Source organism: Oryctolagus cuniculus, chromosome 16 (assembly GCF_051225735.1).
Source record: "Oryctolagus cuniculus isolate XC-2025 breed Fujian yellow rabbit chromosome 16, ASM5122573v1, whole genome shotgun sequence".
Lineage (NCBI taxonomy): Eukaryota > Metazoa > Chordata > Mammalia > Lagomorpha > Leporidae > Oryctolagus > Oryctolagus cuniculus.
The window spans coordinates 27,876,077-27,896,627 of record NC_142882.1 but is presented as its reverse complement, the minus strand read 5'-3'; the positions used below and the strand labels follow the sequence as shown (position 1 = coordinate 27,896,627).

Here is a 20,551-nt window from a genome sequence, read left to right as displayed (position 1 = left end):
TTACATTATATCACTCTATATACCACATAATATAAATAAGAACTTACTTTTTTGGGTTATTTTTTTCATGAAAGACTTATTGAAATGGAAATACTCATGTGTAATTTATTAAAGAGACATGCTTTCTTAGGAAGAATATTTGACACGTTTTAACCTCTCTGTGTTTAGTGATTCATTTTATACACAACACTTAAACCATACTCTGTAAAAAAGATAATGCAGAGTTTGTTAAATTAAAGATGCCCACACTTCAGGGCATCAGCACTGTGGAGCAATGAGTTAAGCTGCTTGTGTTGTCCACACCCCTAATCAGAGTGCTAGTTTGAGTCCCAGCTACTCTCTGACTCAGCTTCCTGAGAAGGTGCCTGAGAAGTCAGCATAGGTCCAGGTTCTTGGACTCCTGCTACCCATATTGGGGGGCAAGATGAAGTTCCTGGCTCATACCTGGCTGTTGTGTACATTTGGGGGTGAACCAGCAGATAGAAAATCTATCTCTCTCTCTCTCTCTCTCTCCATCTTACCACCCCTTAACATAAATAATAAATATTTAAAAAGATGCCATACATTGGCTGGTGCCGTGGCTCACTAAGCTAATCTTCCACCTGTGGCTCCGGCACACCAGGTTCTAATCCCTGTTGGGGCACCAGATTCTGTCCCGGTCACTCCTCTTCCTGTCCAGCTCTCTGCTGTGGCCCGGGAGTGCAGTGGAGGATGGCCCAAGTGCTTGGGCCCTGCACCCGCATGGAAGACCAGGAGAAGCACCTGGCTCCTGGCTTTCAGTTGGCACGGTGCGCCGGTCGCAATGGCCATTGGGGGGTGAACCAACGGAAAAGGAAGATCTTTCTCTCTTTCTCTCTGTGCACTCTGCCTGTCAAAAAAAAAAAAAAAAAAAAAAAGATAAAAAGATGCCGTACAACTAGCAGAAGATAAGCCCCATTTGAGGAAATATAGGCAATGCATTAAAAATTTATCAAGAATTTACTTGACAATAAGAAAAATAAATTCCCCAATTTAAAACTTGGTATATATATATGAAAAGTCACTTTTGCACCAAACACAGGCCAGAAATAAACAAATAAGATGTGCTGAATTAGCAAATTATGAGAAGGAATGAACTGTGCATTAAGTGACTGCAAGTTAACACAGCAATGAGACAGATACACTACACATGTATAAGGGTGTTTATAATAATAATAAAAAAAAGAAATAAACACCTATGACAATGACAATGGTTTACAAGGATAGAAAATATCGGGGGCCAGCACTGCAGCATAGCGAGCTAAGCCTGCAGCGCCGGCATCCCATAGGGGTGCCAGTTCGTGTCCTGGATGCTCCTCTTCTGATCCAGCTCTCTGCTATGGCCTGGGAAAGCAGCAGAAGATGGTCCAAGTCCTTGGGCCCCTGCACTCACGTGGGAGACCCAGAAGAAGCTCCTCGCTTGGGCTGTTGCTGCCATTTGGGGAGTGAACCAGTGGATGGAAGACTCCCTCTAACTCTACTTCTCAAATAAAAAATAAAAAAAAAAAACTTTTTAAAAAAAAGGACAGAAAATATCGTAAAAATCTCATTCATTTCTGGTTAGAATGTACAGTGGTAATTTACAAATTTTTTAAAAAGATTATTTGAAATGCAGATTAGTGAGCAACACACACACACACACAGAGAGAGAGAGAGAGAGAGAGAGAGAGAGGAAGAGAGAGACATCTTTCATTCATTGGTTCACTCTCCAAATGGCTCCAACAGCTGTGGCTGTGCTGAGAAGCCAGGAGCCAGGAGATTCTTTCAGGGCTCCCCCATGGTACAGAGGCCCAAGAACTCGGAGGCCCAAGAACTCAGACAATCCTCTGCTACTTTTCCAGGAACATTAGAAAGGAGCTGGATCAGAAGTGGAACAGCTGGGACACAAACTGGTGACCATAGGGGATGTCAGTATCACAGGCGGCAGCTTGGCCTGCTATGCCACGACACCTGCCCGATTTCACAAGGTATCTTGACATGTTGTCATAAAGCCTACAATAGCATCACCATATGATGTAGCAAAGATTTCCTTCTACATTTATCCAACTGGTATAAAAACAAAACTTAGGCCTCAAACAACTTGACATTAATAGGAATATCTATAAATATACATACAGTACATAAAATGGCTTTATTCACAATGACAAAAGCTTTAGGAAATCAAGATTCCTTCAGCAGATCAACAGATGATCCAATTGTCACAGTAGTGAAGACTCCTGAGGCAGATCAGGGGATACAGACACACACATTCTGTGGGGTGAAGGCACCTGGCATGGGGACCAACAGGAAAGGCAGAAAGATAAAGACAAACTGGCTACAGGTAAATCGACCTAGAAGACTGGAATAAAAAAAAGATAACAGCAGGCATTATGAAATACAATAAAAACAAACAAGAAAAAAGGAGTTCTTAAAGCTGACACAATACTAACAAAAACTAGCAAACGTGATTAAGGAAAACAAAGAGAAAGGTAACACAAATGACCAATTTCAGGAATCAAAATGAATAATTATTTAGAGTTTATAGACCTTCACAAAGTACTAACAGGATTTTCTTCACTAGGAGTAACATTTTTAAAACAGACAAAAATCTACTGAATTTTGGAAGCCAATTTATCAAAACAAAAATATACAAAGAACAGGAAACTCATATAAAGTAAGTTTAATCTATATTGGAAAAATCACAGCAACCAACTAATAAAAACACTGACCAGCAAAATTTCAAGGGTAGAGGTACTGAGCGTTCCAAACTTGTTTTTTTTTTTTTTTCCAATAACATTAGTTAGAACATCAAGTTATAAAATCTGCTATCATTCAGAGTGGTGACAAATATGAACAATATTGTCATACGCATCCAACTGGAACATAACATAAAAATGGTATTTTGTTTTCGTTGGAAAATCACAGGTACCGTTTTTCCTGTTGGAATTTGTTACCAGCAATGGTATCACAGGTGGCAGCTTGGCCTGCTATGCCACGACACCTGCCCGATTTTACAAGGCATCTTGACATGTTGTCATGAAGCCTACATCATAGGCTATTATTATTATGCCTATTTAGCATCTGGGAATCAAGCTAAATTTCAGTCATTCATGAAAATAGGTAACTTTTTCCTCCATCACATTCACGCATACCCTGATTTCCATCTGGCTGAAAAATCTGTGCTTTCAGGGGAAACTGTGGACATAATTAGGACACCCTGGAGAGGCAGAGATCAGGGGGAGGCCTCAGTCTTCAGGCTTCCCCAGAGTAGTGTTCTACTTCTTTCCTTGGCGTCTTCACAGTGGCCTTGCAGATTCCAACATGTGGCTTGTTTTTTGGGCCCCATGATGATGTGATCTTGAAAACAGGCTCAACTCCAGTTCTGGCTTTCCTGATAGCAAGCAGCTTTGGCGTTGTTATCAGCTTGCCAGCTGACCGCACCAAAGTGAACAGTTTGTTTCAGTTTCATTGCCTTCCATCTCAGGGGCTAGCTGGGTGTCCAGGGACTGGGGCATTGTGGCTGCTCTGCTGATGGGGCCATCCTCAGGGTGGACCTCCTTAGCTAGCCGGCCCATCTTCAACGTGCAGGCCTCCTGGTATGGGGGTGAGATGGGGGGCTGTGTGGGCGGGGTGTACTTGTACTCGGAGCCATCCTGTAGGTCCAGAGGGTAACTGCAGTCCGAATCATAGGCGCTCAGGACCCCACAAGTCACAACAGGCACAATGACGCGGTGGGTCCATCCAACTGGTTGAAATCTGGGTCGTACGAGTGGTCCAGCAGGGGCTTGCTCAGGTCTGGCTTGAAGCCCTCAGGAGGCCTGAGGCCTGGCAGACAGCGAAGGCCTCGATGCTGGAGTTCCGGCTGCTCTTGGGCTTGGCACAGAGCACGCTGGAGAAGAAGATGCGCAGCTGGCTGTAGAGCAGCGTCACATCCCGGCCTCGGAAGATCTTGGCCATGAAGCAGCCCCCCGGCTTTAGGACGTGTGTGGCAATGTTCAGAGCTGCGAGGAGGAGCTGGGCCTGCATGTACTCATCCACGTCATGCAGGCCAGTGACGTCGGGAGCCCCGTCGCACACCACCAGGTCTGCGGGGCAGCCCTAGAAGTGCTGGATAATCTCCTTGGCAGTGGACAGCTGGGTGATGTCCCCCTGGATCTGGGTCACACCTGGTAGTGGAGCCATAGCCTGCAGGTCCACAGCCAACACTTGGCCACCCTCCTGGCCCCCAGTCTTCTGGCTCAGCACCTGGCTCCAGCTGCCCGGGGCTGCACACAGGTCAACGGCCCGCGTCACACCTTGGAAGAGCTGGAACTCCTCATCCAGCTGCAGAAGTTTGAAGGCACTGCGGGCACGCCAGCCGTTCTCCTTGGCCAGGCGGTAGTAGACGTCATGCTCGTCTTTCGAGGTTCGCCCCATCTCACGACACTGCTTGCCCAGGCACCTGCGATGGTCAGCGGATGCCACCCTGGCTCAGTAACCAGGTGACTCTGCCACCACCTACTCTGGGGGGACTTGTACTATCCACCAGGTAGCAGCCCCCGAGCCTCAGCAAGAGCACAAACAGGTAAGAAAAGGCAGGGCTTTGCTGGTCGCACACACCTAAAGGTTATCGTGGCTGGTCTAGTGGGGCACAGTGGGCAGCCCACACAGCAGTGAGACCTGGTCCCAACCTGAACGTAGTGCGTATGTTTTCTGCGTTCCAAACTTTTAAGGAAGAAAAAAAGACATTCATAAATTTCACAGATTCACCCAACGTGGAGATAAACAGAATATGTCTGACTCTCTTCTGTGCATCCAACATCACACGGATGAAACCATCAGTTCAGGACATAAATGGTACTTAAGGAACAGCTGTTTTTATAAACAAAGCCGTAACTATTTTAAGCAAAATATTATTTTAATTAAAGCATATGCAGATGCATAATAGATTAATAGCAAAATGGATACAGTAGAAAATGCATACGTGGATTACAATCTAAATTATATAAATCACCCATGTAGATGGGAAATAATTATGTAAAAATAAGTTATGTAAATCATAATTAAGTCATGATAAAATAAATTTTGTGAATCTCCCACGTGGATGAGAAATGCAAGACACATGGTCACTTGGACTAAATGTTCTAGAGAAGTTACCTCCTGTCGCTCTCCTTAGCATGTACTGGAGTCGTCGCCAGGAAAATAAAACACAAAGGAAACTTAAGAAAACCAGTCAGTGAATGCGGATGACACTATTACATAATCCCACATAATCCAAAGTTAAAAAAAAAAAAAACACCGATAACAGAACCAGGCGAGATTACATATAAGCAAGCGGGTTACTACGTACCAGCAAGAAACAACGTTAAACGACCAAATACAGACCAGGAAAGAAATTCTTTGAAGGATCCGAAGATGTAATATATTTAAGCACTATTCAAATCGCTATGTAAAAAAAAAAATCAAAACAAAAAAACCTTGTAAATGGCCCAAGAGAAAAAGAATCCTAGAATGGGAGGAAAAAGAAGGGCTCTGAACCCAGCAATCAAATATTTGGGAATTGTAACTCACCGGAAGCGGATTACCAGACCCCTCCGCCCCGCAAGCTCACAGGCAGTGAGGTCGTCAGGGAGGTGATGGCGCCCCCTGCCGGCTGGAGGCCCGCATCCCTGGCGGATAAGGCGGCTTCAGACAGGCCTCCTCGCTCACCTCCCCGACCCGGAAGACACTTCACGGGAACCGCCCCCGTGCTGGGGGCGATGCTGATTGGCTGCGTCTTCCCTGACGTCGTGCGTGCTCACGGGCTGTGGAAACGGGCCACTCAGGCGCGCCAGGAGGCGGTGCTGCGGTAATCCCGCGAGATCTTCCTCATCATGGCGTCGTCCGCCTGTACAGTTCAGAAGGGACCGGGTGGCCCCGGCGCTGGTGTTCTGTGAGCTTCCCGCGCTGCTGGAAGCTACGAGGAGCATCCCGGGGGCAGCTTGGAAGGTGGGAAGTCGTGAGTGTGTGCGGCCATGGTCCTGTGGGCTGCAGAAAGTGAGCTGGGCCGGCAGCCGGGACCCCGCCCCGGGCGATTTCAGCTCAGAACTAGAACTTTCTCCGTGCTGCCCGGGGCGGGGGACTTGTGAGCTGCGTCCCCCTTGATATGCGTAACTGAACTTCTGTATATGTTTTTTCCCGCCAGAGAATAGCCAGCAGCTCTTTGGAAAGTTTATTTTCTGTTGGTGCGCATTTCATGGGAGAGAGAGGCCGAGCATACCCATGTGATGCTACAGCGTTAAAAAAAAATTCTTGTGCTTGAGCGGATGCTAGATGAAGGCGCTGCTTGGCGTGGCCACAGTCCTGTATCGGAATGCCCGAGTTTGAGTGCTGGCTCTACTTCCGGTTTCTGCTAACAGGGCTTGGCCTGGGAGACAGGCCGGTGAGGATGGATCGAGTTCTGGGGTCCTTTGCTGTCCACGTGGGAAATGCAGATTTTAGTCGTGAGCGCCTGTCTGCAGCCGGCCCCAGATTTGGCCCTTTGGGGAGTGAGCCAGTTAGATGGAAGATCTCTCTTTGTCGGTGTCTCTCTCTGCCTTTCAAGTAAGCAGAACTACATTTAATCTAAAATCTTTGCCCGTCTCCCTTTCCTTAAGGACAGACACTTCATAGAGGGGTATCTCGGCAGCACACCTCTCTTTTCCTTGTCTCAGGTAAAGACATCATGATGTGATGGTGCAGGATGTCCCAAGGGGTCAGAGTCCCTAGGAGTTTGGAGTGATTGGCAAGCCCCTGTCATTCTTGGGGAACGTGGAAGAAGGAGAGGTTTTCGTGGGAGTAGCGGTGCCCTGAGCCCGGGGCCTCTGCTGTGTCCCTTCCATCTCTACTGCTAACACCTTGGGAAAGTAAAATTTCTCCTCCTAAATATAATCCCCGTCCTTGGAGACATATAATTATCAGCTACCTTAGCGGATGCTGGGATTGAAGGGGAAAAAAAAGCCGAAAGTGGTTCATGGAGTCTGGATTCTCTCAGCCTTGTGAAGGGAGGAAAAACTTCCATGAAGATGGAAAAAAACCCACCCCAGTTAAGTGATGTGAGACCCGAAAAGCAAATGCACTCTGGGCACACAGCAGTTTGGTTTTACGTCCACGGAGCTGGTTCTGTCAGGATACAGTTTGTGCCAATTGGGAATGTCTGGGGAACATCAGATTCTGATGAGAAAAAGTTTATGAATTTAAGAGGCTTTTTTGGGGGGAGGTTTCTGGTCTAATAAAATATTTATTTGGATTTGCTCTCACTTTCTGGCACAGAGATCCCAAGTCCCATGGAGTTTTCTGAGTGATAGGAGTGGCTCTGATTCTACCTAAGGCACACCCCTTTCAGACAGTAGCTAAGCTTGCATTAGTGACCTGGTTGGATGGGATCCCTGGATAACTTTGGAATGAGGAGAGGGGAGCAGAAAGAGCCAACACATGGACTGGACTGCCCTCTGCGTGGGACTGTGTGGTGGGAATGAGCCTTTATCCACTGCTAAGTCTAGGTGGACTGGCATCCGCAGTGGCCCTTAGCCACTGAGGTCCCTGCTGAATCTAGCTGGTGTTAGAACTGCATTGCTTGGTGATTGGTGGGAGTGGGAGAATCGGTGGGTGATCAGCCAGCATCACACATTGAGTGTTAAAAGTGATGTCAAACAAAGGTAGCCCTAGGTGAGAACTTTAAGCTGATTTTGGGTGAGACTTGTGGCCTTCTAATTCTGCTTTCCCCACTGATTTCTGAATTATGTGCCGTGATTTGAGTGTTGGATTTTTATTTTCTTGCATGGAACCTGGGTTTACTCAATAATGCCTGAAAAGGGAAAGAGAATTCTTGATATCTTTCTTTTCTGCTGATTTTCAAGAACGATATAAACACCCATAGAGTTGCCACCCAAGTGAATACATGGGCCTTGGTCAGTTCGGGTGGCTTCCTGCTCTCTTCTACCCCTGCCCCCAGGAGTGGCCAAGCCCTGATTCTTTTGGTGTTTTTTGTAGCTTATTGTCTATTTCTTCCAAAGGAGAGGTTTGTTTGGTTTTTTGCCTTTTGTGAATTTTCAAGGCGTTGATGTTATCTTTTGATACTATACTCTTTATTATTATTATTATTTTAGCTCAGGCTTTTGCTTACACAGCATACTGCTGTGGTTGTGAGTCACCTAATTCCTTCACTGCTTCTGCTTAGATTGTTTGAAGTTTATTTTTGATGTTAGTGAGGATGTCTGTCTTTTTGTTTTGATTTCCCAAGTGTTAATGCATAGTATTTGTATCTTTTTACATAATGGGAAAATATTGTTTCTTTTTAGACTGTAAATAAATTCAGGCTTCAAAGGAAGCATTAGTAGAGTAGGTGGATTAACCATATAACCTTCAAACTTGTGCAGTTTTTTTATTTTACACTTTGGTAAAGTTTTGAATTTGTTTATTGATATTTTTTTTCCTTGCAGTGGTATCTGTGTGATTAATCGTTGCTAATAAACACTTAGTGTGTATACTGGTGTATTTATTTATACTATTTAGATACTGGTATATTTATTTTTCTCTGCAGTTCTATAAGCTTTTGCCTTATGTAGTTTGGTACTCTGTTATGTTCAGAGACATAAAACATTTTAATGTCTTTTTAGAGAACTGGCTGCTGCATTTTTATGTAACCTTTTTATATTTTTCTGACCTAAATCCTGATTAGTCTGAAATGGATATAGCTATTCCAGTTTTCTTTGGATGGGTGTTTTGGTTTTTCTTTTTTGATTTTTAGACAATTCTATTTAAGCTATACAAGTTTCATGTATTCCATCTATACAGATTTAGGAACATAGTGATACTTCCTACCCTACCTTCCCTCACACCCTTGCTCCAACGTTTCTTCCTCCTCTCTCTCGCATTCCCACTCTTAATTTTTACAAAGATCTGTTTTCAGTTAAAGTTAACCCTACACTAAGTAAAAGAGTTCAACAAATAATATGAAGAAAAAAAACACTGTTCCTCAATGAAGAGACAAGGGCTATAAACAATCATCGAATCTCAAAATTAGACTGGTGTTATAATGGTGTATATTTCTGTATATATTTATATTTAATCTGTGTCTCTTTTTTTTTTTTTTTTTTTTTTGATAAGCAGAGTTAGACAGTGAGAGAGAGACATAGAGAAAGGTCTTCCTTCCATTGGTTCACCCCACAAATGGCTGCTACGGCCAGTGTGCTGCGCCAATCCGAAGCCAGGTGCTTCCTCCTGGTCTCCCATGCGGGTGCAGGGCCCAAGCACTTAGGCCTTCCTCCTCTGCACTCCCGGGCCACAGCAGAGAGCTAGACTGGAAGAGGAGCAACCGGCACAGAATCTGGCGCCCCAACCGGGACTAGAACCCGGGATGCCGGCGCCACAGGTGGAGGATTAGCCTAATGAGCCACAGCACTGGCCTAATCTATCTTTTTAAAAGGTTTATTATTTGATAGGCTGTGTTACAGAGAGACAGAGATCTTTCATCCACTGGTTCACTCACCAAATGGCTGCAATGGCCAGAGTTGCAAATGGCCAGGCTGAAATCAGGAGCCAGGAGCTTCATCTGGGTAGCCCATGTGGGCAGCAGGGACCCAAGTACCTGGCCATCTTCTGCTGCTTTCCCAGGCACAGTAGCAGGGAGCCAGATCAGAAGTAGAGCAGTCAGGACTTGGACCAGTACTCATGGGATGCTAGCAAATTAGGCAGTGGCTACGGTGCCAGCCATAGTGCAGTATCTGAACATAAGCTTGTATTGAATATAAGCTGACCAAGCCAGATACCCAGCCTTTCCATTTTCGACTAGCTCCTCTCCTCCAGTTTTTCACACAGTATAAATATGGTGAACTGTGGTCACTATATTGCACCATGGAACACTAGAATTTACTTCTACCTTATTGTACTTTGGCACCTGAGAGCCAACCCCCTCAATCCTCAACCCCCAGCCTGTTCCATGTTCAGATGCATTATTTTTTCACTTTCCTATATGACAAACAACATGATATTTGTGTTTTTGTGTCTGGCTTATTTCACTTAATGATCTGCAGTTCTACCCATTTTGCAGCATTTATGTCTGAATAATGTTCCCTTATCCATATCTTTGATACATCGATTTCATGTCTTTCTGACACACAGTCAGCCACAAGGTAGTTATGCCATATGTTAGACCAGTTTTTATCCTTATTTTATGAATGTGCTGTTCTCCATAATGCCTGGGATAATTCACATTTTTTTTTTTAAGATTTATTTTACTTATTTGAAAGAGTTACAGAGTGATAAAGACAGAGAGGTGGTCTACCTGCTGGTTCTCTCCCTAGATTGTTGCAATGGCTGGAGCTGTGCTGATCTGAAGCCAGGAGCCAGGAGTCTCTTCCAGGTCTCCCACGCAGGTACAGGGGCCCAAGGACTTGGGCCATCTTCTACTGCTTTCCCAGGCCACAGCCGAGAGCTGGATTGGAAGAGGAGCAGCTGGGACCAGAACTGGCACGTATATGGGATGCCGGTGCTTCAGGCCAGGGCATTAACCCTCTGTGCCACAGCGCCGGCCCCGATCCTCTATTTAGATCTTTGATTCACTTTGAGTTGACTAAGTGTAAAAGGTGTAGGGGTGTAGTTTCAGTTTTGTACATTTGGATTTTCAGTTTGCTCTGCACCATTGGCTGAAGAGACTGTTCTTCACTGTATTTTTGTTCCTTTTCTCTTTAATTAATTATTTATTTGAGAGGCAGAGTTACAGAGAGAGAGGTCATCCATCTGCTGGTTTACTCCCCAGATAGCTGCAGCTGCCAGGCCCACAGGCTGAAGCCAGGAGCTTCTTCTGGGTTTCCCACACAGGTGCTGGGGTAGCCTTCTGCATGTTCCCAGGCACATTAGCAGGGAGCTAGATAGAAGTTGAACAGCCAGGCCTCAAACTGACGCTCATGTGGAATGCTGGCACCACAGACAGAAGCTTAATCTAGTAGGCCACAGCACTGGCCCCTTGGTTCTTTTTTATAAAGATCAGTTGCCTGTGGGTGTGTGGGTTTGTTTTGGGATTTCTGTTCTGTTTTGCATGTCTGTTTTTATGCCAGTGGTGATACTACCTTTGTAAGTGTATTGAAAACAGATATTGTGGTGCTTTCAAATTTGTTACATTGTTCAAGATTGCTTAGGCTATTTGGGAGTTTTCTGATTCCATGTGAATTGTAGGTTTGTTTTTTCTAGTTCGTTGAAGAATTTCTCTTTAAAAAAAAAGATTTATTTTACTTATTTAAATGGCTGAGTGAGAGAAAGAGAGAAACAGACCTCTGTCCTCTGATTCAGTCAGCCACAATGGCTGAAGCTATGTCAGCTCAAGACCAGGAGCCTGATACTCCATCTGAGTCTCCCATATTGAAAGCCAGGCTGAAGCGGTTGGACCATTTTCTGCTGCTTTCCCATGGACATTTGCAGATAGCTGGATCAGAAATGGAGCCGCTGGGACTTACACTGTTGCTCTGATCTGGGATGTTGGCATTGCAGGTGGCAGCTTGGTCCACTGACCCATAACACTGGTCCCTCTGAAGAATTTCATTGATGTTTTGACACAAATTCCATTAAATCAGTAAATTATTTTTGGATAGCATAAAAACTTCAACCATAGCAATTGCAACCCAGGAGCTTGGAAAATCTGCAGTTTTTGTGTCTTTGTGTCTTCCTAAATTTTTCTTCTTCTTTTTTTTTAATAGCTAGGGACCATGAGTTTGCTCTCTTGCTTTTTTTATTTATTTATTTTTTTTATTTGACAGGTAGAGACGTCTAGAGAGAGAGACAGAGAGAAAGGTCTTCTTCCGCTGGTTCACTCCCCAAATGGCCGCTATGGCCGGCGCTGCGCTGATCTGAAGCCAGGAGCCAGGTGTTTCTCCTGGTCTCCCATGTGGGTACAGGAGCCCAAGCACTGGGCCATCCTCCACTGCCTTTCCAGGCTACAGCAGAGAGCTGGACTGAAAGAGGAGCAACCAGGACTAGAACCCAGTGCTCATATGGGATGTCAGTGCCACAGGCAGATTAACCAAGTGAGCCATGGCGCTGGCCCCCTAAATTTTTCTTATGAAGATTTATTTATTTATTTGACAGGCAGAGTTACAGAAAGGCAAAGGGAGAGAGAGATTGATTGATTGCATCTGCTGGTTTACTCCCCAAATGGCTACAATGGTTGTAGCTGGGCTGATCTGAAGGTAGGAGCCAGGAGCTTCTTCCAGGGTTTCTCACACAGGTGCAGGGGCCCAAGCACTTGGGTCATCTTCTACTGCTTTCCCAGGCCATAGCTGAGAGCTGGATTGGAAGTGGAGCAGCCAGGCATTTGGCGCCCAATATGGGATGCTGGCACTGCAGGCAGTGGGCTTTACCTGCTATGCCACAGTGCCAGCCCCATATCCTCTTAAATTTCTTTCTTCAGTGTTTTGTAATTTTTATTATAGAGGACTTTTGCAATTTGGGTTAAATTTATTCTGAGGTATTATATTTTCTGGTCACTGTGTAAATACTGTACTTACAGTTTATTTTCTCAGTGAGTTCACCGTTGGTGTACAGATGTGCTACTGATTTTGATTTTGTTTTGATCATGCAATTTTATGGAATTAATTTATTCATTCTAGCATTCTTCTGATGGTGTTGCTAGGTCACCCTGTATATAGATTCTGGTCATCTGCAAACAAATAACTTGAATTCTTCCTTTTCTATTTGAATCCATATTATTTCCTTCTGCTACCTAATTGCTTTGGCTAAACTTTATGGTGCAGTGTGGAATAACAGTAGTGAGAGTGGACAGCTTTGTCTGGCTCCTGATCTTACAGGAACTACTTTCAGCTTTTCCTCATTCAATGGGATATTGGCTTTGTGTTTGTCATGTGAAGCCTTTATTGTGTCTAGATTGAAAAGTTTTGTTCAGAGTTTTAATCATATATAGCTATTGAATTTTATTGAACAGTTTTTTTACATCTATTGTGATAATTATTTTTCATTTTATTGATGTGATTTATTTGGTTTATTGATTTTTCTGCTTTTTTAAAAGTTATTTATTTGCATGGTGGAGTGACAGAGAGAGAGACAGACACACACAGAGAAAGATCTTCCATCTGCTGGTTCTCTCCCAATTGACTGCAAAAGCTGGGGCTGAACCAAGCGGAAGCTGGGACCCTGGAACTCCATCTGGGTCTCCCATGTGGGTGACAGGGACCCAAGTAATTTTACCACCTCTACTGCCTTTCTAGGTAGAGTAGCAGGGACGTGGATGGGAAGCAGAGCAGCTGGGACTGCAACTGATGTTCATATAAGATACTGGCACCACTGCCAACCCACTGTGTCCCAATGCTGGCTCTTTTTTTTTTTTTTATTTATTTAATAAATGTGAATTTACAAAGTGCAACTTTTGTATTGTTGTGGCTCCCCACCAACCTCCCTCCCTCCCGCAGCCCTCCCCTCTCTCACTCCCTCTCCCATCCCGCCCTTCATCGAGTTTCATTTTCAATTACCTTCATATACAGAAGATCAACTTAGTATACACTAAGCAAGGATTTCAACAGGCTGCACTCACACAGCCGCACAAGGTATAGTGCATTGTTCGACTAGTAGTGTTTTTTTTAAGTTTCATAGTAAAACACGTTAAGGACGGAGATCCTATGTGGGGAGCCTGTACTCAGTGACTCCCATTGTTGATTTAACAATTGGCACTCTTATTTATGACGTTAGCAATCACCCGAGACTCTTGCTATGAGCCGTCTAGGCTATGGAAGCCCCTTGAGTTCACCAGCTCTGAACTTGTTTAGTCAAGGCTGTATCACAGTGGAGGTTCCTTCCTCCCTTCAGAGAAAGGCGCCTCCCTTCTTGATGGCCTGTTCCTCTGCTGGGGTCTTGTTCACCAGGATCTTTCATTTAGATCGTTTTTTGCCATTGTGTCATGGCTTCCCATGCCTGTGAGACTCTCATGGACCTTTTAGTCAGATCCGAATGTCCCAAGGGTTGGTTCTGAGGCAGGAGTGCTGTTTTGGGCATTTGCCATTCTATGAGTCTGCTGTGTGTCCTGCTTCCCCCACAGGATCGTTCTCTCCCTTTTAATTCTATCCTTCATTGTTTGCTTACACTGGTCTTATTTGTGAAATCTCTTCGACACTTACCCTATCTTTTTGATCGATTGTGTATTTATGCTTATCACTTTACCAAGTGCACTGGCATTGGTACCTGCCTCCTTGGTAAGATTGAGCTGAAATCCCCTGGCACATTTCTAGTTCCACCATTGGAGGTAAGTCCGAGTGAGCATGTGCCAACCTATATATCTCCTCCCTCTCTTATTCCCACTCCTATGTTTAACAGAGATCACTTTTCTGTTAATTTTAAACACCTAAGAATGATTGTCCAATGCTGGCTCTTAATTTCTTTCTTTTCTTTCCTTTTTTTTTTTTTTTTTTTTTTTTTGACAGGCAGAGTGGACAGTGAGAGAGAGAGACAGAGAGAAAGGTCTTCCTTTACCGTTGGTTCACCCCCCAATGGCTGCTGTGCTGATCCGAAGGCAGGAGCCAGGTGCTTCTCCTGGTCTCCCATGCGGGTGCAGGGCCCAAGCACTTGGGCCATCCTCCACTGCACTCCCGGGCCACAGCAGAGAGCTGGACTGGAAGAGGAGCAACCGGGACAGAATCCGGCGCCCTGACTGGGACTAGAACCCGAGGTGCCGGCACTGCAGGCGGAGGATTAGCCTATTGAGCCATAGCACCAGCTCTTAATTTCTTTTTTTAAGATTTATTTTATTTATTTGAAAGAGTTACAGACAGAGGCAGAGGCAGAAAGAGAGAGAGTTCCTCCATCCACTGGTTTGCTCCCCAAATGGCTGCAGTGGCCAGAGCTAAGCTGAACTGAAGCTAGGAGCTAGGAGCTTCCTCCGGGCACCCCACATGGTTGCAGGGGTCAAAGGTCTTGGGCCATCCTCAGCTGCTTTCCCAGGTACAATAGCAGGGAGCTGCATCAGAGGTGAAGCAGCTGGGGACCCAATATGAGATGTGGGCACTGCAAGCCGGAGCTTTAATCTGCTGTGCCGCAGTACCTACACACCCCCCCACCCCTTTACATATGCTGGTACATCCCTGTATCCCTGGGATCATTCCCATTTGATTAGGATGCCTGACCTTTTAGATGTTATTGGATTCAATTTGCTGTTATTATAGTGAGGATTTTTGCATCTGTGTTCACCAGGCATATTGGTTTATATTTTTATTTGAAAGAGACAGAAAGGTTGAGAGAAAGATTGAGTGATTTCCCATGTGCTGATTCACTCCAATTTTTGGACCTGGGAAGTGTCTCATAAGTGTTTGCAAAGGTTCCCTCATTTCAAATTTTTGGAATAGTCTGAGAAGGATTAATGTGATTCCATTTTTAAAATTTGATAGAGATTGGTAGAAAAATCCCATGCTACTGTCTATTCCTGTATGGAGACTTTTCATTCAGTCTTTTCTTTTTTAAGATTTATTTATTTATTTGAAAGCCAGAGTTACAGAGAGGCAGAGGCAGAGAGAGAGACACAGAGAGAGGTCTTTGATCCACTGTTCCCATTCCCCAAATGGCTGCAAGGGCCAGAGCTGCACCTATCCAAAGCCAGGAGCTTCTTCCAGGTCTCCCTTGGGTGCAGGGGAACAAGGAGTAGGGCCATCTTCTACTGACTTCCCAGGCCATAGCAGAGAGGTGGACTGGAAGTGGAGCAGCTGGGGCTACTAGAACAGGTGCCCAAATGGGATGTTGGCACTACAAGTGGTGGCTTTACCAGCTATGCCACAGCTGTGGCCCCTAATTCAGTCTTGTCATTCATTATTGAGCTGTTCATGTTTTCTGTGTCTTTACAACTCAGTTTTTGTAAGCTGTATGTATCTAGAAATTAACCATTTCTTTTAGGTTTTCCAGTTTGTTAGTTTAAAGTTAGTTAATAGTTCTTATTGATCTGTTGTGTTTGTGTGGTATCAGATGTAAAATCTTATTTTATTCTTTGATTTTATTTATATGAATCTTTTTTCATTATTGTAGCTAAAAGTGATTATTTTGTTTCCCAAAAAATCAACTCTTCATTTTATTGATTTTAATAGCATTTAAGATTATTTCTTGGGGCTGTCCCGTGCCTCACTTGGCTAATCCTCCACCTGCTGTGCTGGCATCCCATTTGGGCGCTGGGTTCTAGTTCCAGCTGCTCCTCTTCCGGTCCAGCTCTCTGCTGTGGCCTGGGAAGGCAGTGGAGGATGGCCCAAGTGCTTTGGCCCTGCACCTGCATGGGAGACCAGGAAGCACCTGGCTCCTGGCTTCAGATCAGTGTAGCCCCGGCCATAGCGGCCATTTGGAAGGTGAACCAATGGAAAGACGACCTTTCTCTCTGTCTCTCTCTCTTACTGTCTAACTCTATCTGTCAAATAAAATAAAAAAAATTATTTCTTATTTTTTCTAGTCGGATTTTGTTTTCCATTGGGCAAACTTTTTTTTTTTAAGATTTTATTTATTTATTTGAGAGGTAGAGTTACAGACAGTGAGAGGGAGAGATAGAGAGAAAGGTCTTCCTTCCGTTGGTTCACTCCCCAAATGGCCGCAACTGCCGGAGCCACTCCAATCCAAAGCCAGGAGCCAGGTGCTTCTTCCAGGTCTCCACATGGGTGCAGGGGCCCAAGCACTTGGGCCATCTTCTACTGCTTTTCCAGGCCACAGCAGAGAGCTGGATTGGAAGAGGAGCAGCTGGGATTAGAACCAGCACCCATATGGGATGCTGGTGCCGCAGGCAGAAAATTAACCTACTGCGCCACAGCGTCGGCCCCTCTAGTCTGATCTTTATTCACTTTTTTCTACTGTTGTTGGGTTTGGCTCATCCTTGTTTTGTTTTTTTCCAGAGAAGACTAAATGCTTTTACTTAGCTTAAGCAAGGAAGTGCAACATCATTTCTGTTTTTGCTGTGTGAGGGCTCATAACACATTCTTTTTTATTTTTTTTTAATAAAAATTTATTTATTTATGTGAGAGGTGGAGTTTACAGAGAGGCAGAGGCAGAGAGAGAGGTCTTTCCATCTGCTGGTTCACTCCCCATATGGCCACAACAGCTGGATCTGTGCTGATCTGAAGCCAGGAGCCAGGAGCTTCTTCTAGGTCTCCCACTGGGTTGCAGGGACCCAAGGACTTGGGCCATCTTCTACTGCTTTCCCAGGCCAGAGCACAGAGCTGGATCAGAAGTGGAGCAGCCAGGACTAGAACTGGCGCTCCTATGGGATGCTGGCCCTGCAGACGGTGGCTTTACCCTCTGTGCCACAGTGCTGGCTCCCCTAACACATTATTAACAGAGCAGGGACACAGATTGTGCTTCGTTCTATGGACGGCCTTCCACAGAAAGCCTTTCAGTGGAGTGACAGATTCACAATGTTTTTATTCCTCTACAAGTATATTTTAAAGTGTACTTGAAATTTTTAATGCATCCAAATTCAGAAGTTTAAAAATCTTCAAAAGCCATGGACACAGAGTTTAGGAAGCTGCTGGCTGTGAGTTCCCTTCTGGCTTAATCTACGCCTTGTTTTGCATTTCTCACATTTAAGCAGGCATGTAAGCCTGTTGTGATGTGGACTATATCCAGCCCCTCACAGCTGATTTTCAAAGGAATGGAATTTACTTTGGCACATTCCATGTAGGATGCCTTTCCCAGGCCTAATCCCGAGATACCAGCAAGTGCCACTTTAGGCAATGATCCAGATCTTGGATTAGCTGCTAAGTAACCTTGGTGGACTAGTCCCTGGGTGACAAGCGAGCTTACAAGAGAAGTCAGAGCTGTCTTCCAGAGACTTTGTCCTTGACATTCTCAGATCTTTGCAGCCTCTCCATTTTGGATCTGCGGTTCTGATTTCAGACAAAACAGCAGGCTCTTCTTGTTTAATGGTGGCCAATGTGGACTTTTCTCCCGGCTTTCATGAGTCGACACGGATGCCATTGTGATTTGTCCTGGCTGCTTTTCTAGCTGGGTGTGCTCTTGCTACTCCCTTACTCTTTGAGATGGGTAATTAGGTTGCTTATTTGATACCTTTTTTTTTTGTTGTTATTTTATTTTTAGGTGGCTACCTGAATTCGTAATTTTTAGTTCCTGTATTTTCCTCATAAGAGGGGAGACCTTTTAGGTGACTGGAGGAAATGTTGGCAAAAATGAGAATGTATTGATTTGCCAACAAAATACCACCAGCTGTGTGGCTTAAATCGTGGAAATTTGATTCTCTTGGTTGTGGAGTTTGAAAATTCAAGATCAAAGTCATAGCAGGTTTGGTTTCTCCAGAGGCCTCTCTCTGTTCATGGCCACCAGACGGCCATCAGCCTGCTGTGTTCTCACATGGTGTTTCTCTGTGTGTATCCTTCCTGTCTGTGCTTACAAAGGCGTGGGCCAGTTTGAATGATCACTTCACATGTGTGATATCATTTGACTTCAGTTACCTGCCTAAAAGCTCTGTAGTTAACACTTCAATGTATGAGGTTTCTTTTTTAAAGATTTATTTATTTGAGAGACAGAGTTACAGAGAGAGAATATCTTCCATCTGCTGGTTCACTCCCCAGAAGACTAATGACTGAGGCTGGGCCAGGCTGAAGTCAGGAGGCAGGAACTTCTTTCAGGTCTCCCACGTGGGTGTGGGGTTGCAAGGACTTGGGTCATCTTCCACTGCTTTCCCAGGTGCATTAGCAGGGATCTGGATTGGAAATGGAGCAGCCAGGACTCAAATTGGCACCCATATGGGATGTTGGTGTTGCAGACTGAAGCTTTTACCTGCTTAGCCACAGTGCCGGCCCCTCAATGTACGTGTTTTAAGGAGACAAGTTTCAGTTCATAGCAGTGAAAAGGGGCCCAGTGGTTTGCCCCATAGGCAGCTGTCTCTGAGGAGGACTTAGTTTTTGGAGTGAGTGTTGAGAGTTTCTCACAGTGTTATTTTCAATTCTGTCTTCTTTTGGAGTGAGTGTTAAGAGTTTCTCACAGTGTTATTTTCAATTCTGTCTTCATCACAGCTTGAATATACGTGCACACACACATACACATGAACATCCATACACATGCTGACGTTGGAATACCCAGTGGCTCTCTGTAGGTAATAATCAGTATAGTAATCCATAAGAGGGCATACTAGCAAATGTTAAAACAGGAAGAGATCAGAAAGAATGATAATAAAACCTGCAGTGAAACAGAAATATATATGATATTTGATATTTACAGTTGCTAAAAGGAAAACATTGATGTATGAAAAATGAAATATAAACCTTACAGGTTAGTCAGCATCAGGACGTATTCTTAAGCCCTTTCAAATCTTAAATCACTGTTACACAGAACTAGAATTTAAGACTGTAATACACATAGGAGAGATATATTCTGCAAATGGTCAATCTAGTGCCATTATAACAAAGATTTTAACAAATGTTTCTGATTTTCTTAGCATTATCTACTAAATCACCTTAGTGAGTCACTGTGGGATTTTCAGTTCTTTGACAGCCTCTTACAATACTTAATAGTTTATCAAATCTATCATTATTTGTGTTTTCCAGCACATGCGCTGGGCTTACCAGATTAATGAACTTGAGGATGCCTGTTAGAGGATTTAAAATAAAAATTTTACATCATCTGTGCACACCAGAGCACCAGGATGAAGCAGGTGGGGCTTCCAGGTGGGTCATGATGGGCTTGGTGGCTGCTGGCAAGGAGGCGGGCTCAGGCTCTGCCCCAGAGTCCCTCTTTCTGCCTCTAGCTCCTAACTAGGGTGTGTGAGTGTTGGGGGAATGGGATGTGGGTGGACTTCAGGCCCCCAGGGTCTCTAGGGAAGCCCTGAGTATCTGCTTGCTTCCTCCTCTGGCTGTGGACTTCTGTGACTGCCCCCAGAAGGGGAGGTTGATCCAGGCTTAGAGGTGACTGGGCCCCTACCCACCCAGGAAACTCAAAACCCGCACCAGCCGCCAGTGGTGGGTTAGGGCAGGTACAAAGTGGGCCTCTGTGCAGCCGAGCCTGACTGTCCACTGGATTCTGGGGGAGGAGGCTGGCGCTAGTTTCTGTCCTATTCTGCTTCCTGTGAAGATGGCTGGAATGCCTGGAACCCTGGCCCAGCCTGGTCTGTCCAGCCCACCCACGGCCCCCTCCCCTGTGGTTTCCTGGGCCTTGGAATACAGCTCCAAGCTTGTCGGCATTGTGGCCCTAATGTGGTTTGCCCAACTTTGAGAGCCACCCCAGGGCCCATGGAAAACCTAGGAGCTCCCCAGGCTCAGAACTGAACTGGGTCTCCTCGTCCTGCCAGAGTCCCTCCATGTGCCTAGGAGCTAAGGTTGGAGAGCCAGGCCCAGGAGTCAGACAGACCTGGGTTCAAATCCTGGCTCTGCCACTTGTTGGCCTTGGTGACCCTAGGCAGGGGGCTTTACCCCCCTGGGTCTTAGTTACCACACCTCTAGAATGGGGCCACTAATAGATGCAGGGTTGTAGAAAGAGTCCGATGAGTGAATGCGGGAACGTGTGAAACAGCACCTGGCAAAGAGCATGTGCAAGCACTGGGACCTGCAGAAGTGGGCGGGGAGGGCCTCCATCCTCCTGGGCC

General features: G+C 45.2%; 1 long non-coding RNA gene and 2 pseudogenes across 28 annotated transcripts in view; 1 reads left to right on the top strand and 2 right to left on the bottom strand.

Annotated features, from left to right (window-relative positions):
* Positions 1–2,130: 2,130 nt before the first annotated feature.
* Positions 2,131–5,534, bottom strand: LOC138845735 (tRNA (cytidine(32)/guanosine(34)-2'-O)-methyltransferase pseudogene; annotated as a pseudogene). The gene is made up of 2 exons (XR_016222270.1): positions 5,327–5,534; positions 2,131–4,701 (listed from the first exon to the last, which is right to left on the bottom strand). The product of XR_016222270.1 is annotated as a tRNA (cytidine(32)/guanosine(34)-2'-O)-methyltransferase pseudogene (transcript).
* A 6-nt stretch (positions 5,535–5,540) lies between these two features.
* LOC149121644 (uncharacterized) overlaps positions 5,541–20,551 on the top strand; it is a 32,694-nt gene continuing 17,683 nt past the window's right edge. For 17 of the 27 annotated variants that reach the window (XR_016222292.1, XR_016222286.1, XR_016222297.1 and 14 more), the window contains exons 1-2: positions 5,541–5,964; positions 19,518–19,637. This is a non-coding gene — a long non-coding RNA (uncharacterized LOC149121644). Of the gene's footprint in view, positions 5,965–10,298; positions 10,371–19,517; positions 19,638–20,551 lie in introns of all 27 variants that reach the window. The other 10 variants (XR_016222295.1, XR_016222293.1, XR_016222287.1 and 7 more) reach the window with 2 other exon arrangements.
* Positions 16,516–19,511, bottom strand: LOC149121645 (OCIA domain-containing protein 2 pseudogene; annotated as a pseudogene).